Source organism: Hippocampus guttulatus, unplaced genomic scaffold (assembly GCF_054856545.1).
Source record: "Hippocampus guttulatus isolate MCC_2025c unplaced genomic scaffold, RoL_Hgut_1.0 HiC_scaffold_31, whole genome shotgun sequence".
Lineage (NCBI taxonomy): Eukaryota > Metazoa > Chordata > Actinopteri > Syngnathiformes > Syngnathidae > Hippocampus > Hippocampus guttulatus.
In genome coordinates, this window is record NW_028233890.1 from 345,001 (window position 1) to 347,500 (window position 2,500).

Below are 2,500 nucleotides of genomic sequence, written 5' to 3' on the forward strand. Positions count from 1 at the left end.
GCGCACCCCGGCCTCCCGAGTTCGGAGCGGACAGATGCAAACGGATGGACGGAGGAGGACGGCGGCGGCGGCGGCGGCGACGTCGAAGGCGGCCCGCGGGGAGAGGCGCGGGGCGGGGGCACGTGGCCCCCAGCCCCCGCGGCCCGACCCCGCGGTGCCGTCGGAGGCGGCGCCGGCGCACCCCGGCCTCCCGAGTTCGGAGCGGATGGATGGGCGGAGGAGGACGGCGGCGGCGGCGGCGACGTCGAAGGCGGCACGCGGGGAGAGGCGCGGGGCGGGGGCACGTGGCCCCCAGCCCCCGCGGCCCGACCCCGCGGTGCCGTCGGAGGCGGCGCCGGCGCACCCCGGCCTCCCGAGTTCGGAGCGGACGGATGGGCGGAGGAGGACGGAGGCGGCGGCGGCGACGTCGAAGGCGGCCCGCGGGGAGAGGCGCGGGGCGGGGGCACGTGGCCCCCAGCCCCCGCGGCCCGACCCCGCGGTGCCGTCGGAGGCGGCGCCGGCGCACCCCGGCCTCCCGAGTCATGAGCGGACAGATGCAAACGGATGGGCGGAGGAGGACGGCGGTGGCGGCGGCGGCGGCGGCGGCGACGTTGAAGGCGGCCCGCGGGGAGAGGCGCGGGGCGGGGGCACGTGGCCCCCAGCCCCCGCGGCCCGACCCCGCGGTGCCGTCGGAGGCGGCGCCGACGCACCCCGGCGCGCCCCGGCCTCCCGAGTCATGAGCGAACAGATGCAAACGGTTGGGCGGAGGAGGACGGCGGTGGCGGCGGCGGCGGCGGTGGCGACGTCGAAGGCGGCCCGCGGGGAGAGGCGCGGGGCGGGGGCGTGAAGGAGACGGGCGGGGGGTACGGTGCCGGTCTTTGGCCGGTCGCCTACACCCCCGCCCCGACCCGTAAGCGCCCCCAGCCCCCGCGGCCCGACCCCGCGGTGCCGTCGGCGGCGGCGCCGGCGCACCCCGGCGCTCCCCGGCCCCCCGAGTCCAGAGCGAACACACGGGCGGAGGAGGACGGCGGCGGCGGCGGCGGCGGCGACGTCGAAGGCGGCCCGCGGGGAGAGGCGCGGGGCGGGGGCACGTGGCCCCCAGCCCCCGCGGCCCGACCCCGCGGTGCCGTCGGCGGCGGCGCCGGGGCGCTCCCCGCCGCGCCCCGGCCCCCCGAGTCCGAAGCGTGAGAAACGCCGATAGGCGGCGGGCGGCGGCGGCCGCGCGGCCGCGGGGCGGCGGGCGGGTGCGCCGCGGGCGTCGCGGGGGGGGGAGGAAGGTCAGGAGGACGGTGTCGGGCGCGGGGTGTATGTCGGTTCGCGTCGTCGCGCGGCCGGCCGCTCCCCGCGTCCCGCCCGGCCCCCGCCGGCCCCCCCCCCCGGTCAGGCGCCCGTCGGCGTTCCCCGACCGCCCCACCCCGCGCGTCCGCGCGGTCGTCGACGTCCCGTCCGCCTTGTCAACGCTCCCATAGTCCAGGCCGGGCCGCGGCCGGCGTCGGGGACCACTCCCCCGCCGGTGCCATCGCGACCTGGCCGACCTCGGAACCTTACCCCCAGTCGCCGGGTACCCAACCTTCTCGCCACCTTCGGCGGCGAGCGGGGGGTTCAATGTCTCCGAAGTCCCCCCCCGGCCTGCCGGCGGGGCGGGGGGGGCTAGGAGCGCCCGGAGGCGCCGTTATCCCCCTTTTTAACCCCTTCTCTGAATGTTGGCCAAAACCGCAAACCAAACGTACGACTCTCAGCGGTGGATCACTCGGCTCGTGCGTCGATGAAGGACGCAGCTAGCTGCGAGAACTAATGTGAATTGCAGGACACATTGATCATCGACACTTTGAACGCACCTTGCGGCCCCGGGTCCCTCCCGGGGCCACGCCTGTCTGAGCGTCGCTTGTACATCTATCGGGATCGGGGCGCCCACGGGCGCCCCCCTCCCGCGGTTGGGGCGTCGCGGGCCACCGCCGGCCTACCCCCCCCACCTTCCCTCCCCGCACGGGGAAATGGGGGTGGGGGGGGCGGACGGCACGGCCCTCGTCCCCCTAAGTATAGACCCGACCGCCCGCGCCCTCGACGGGCCCGACCACCGCGCGGCCGCAGGGGCCCGCGGCGGCTGCCGATGGAGGATCCGTCCCCCGCCGCGCAGTCCGCCGCGACGCACCGCGCGGCCGCGTAGGAGTCGTGCGCCCGGCGAGGCGCGGGGTTAACGGCCGACCCCCGATGACGGGAGGCGATCCGTCGCCCCCGCCTCTAACCCCGTTCGACTACGACCTCAGATCAGACGAGACGACCCGCTGAATTTAAGCATATTACTAAGCGGAGGAAAAGAAACTAACAAGGATTCCCTCAGTAGCGGCGAGCGAAGAGGGAGAAGCCCAGCGCCGAATCCCCGCCCGGCGGAGGGCGCGGGACATGTGGCGTATAGAAGGTCGCTTTGCCCGGCGCCGCCCGGTGGGGGCCCGAGTCCTTCTGATGGAGGCTCTGCCCGAGGACGGTGTGAGGCCGGTAGCGGCCCCCGGCGCGCCGGGGC

At 77.2% G+C, this 2,500-nt stretch overlaps 1 non-coding gene and 1 pseudogene across 1 annotated transcript; both read left to right on the forward strand.

Moving 5' to 3' along the window:
* The first annotated feature begins 1,709 nt into the window (after positions 1 to 1,709).
* On the forward strand, positions 1,710 to 1,863 carry LOC147185212 (5.8S ribosomal RNA). Its single transcript, XR_015099757.1, has one exon. It is a non-coding gene; the product is annotated as a 5.8S ribosomal RNA (ribosomal RNA).
* A 374-nt stretch (positions 1,864 to 2,237) lies between these two features.
* LOC147185213 (28S ribosomal RNA) overlaps positions 2,238 to 2,500 on the forward strand; it is a 5,242-nt pseudogene continuing 4,979 nt past the window's right edge.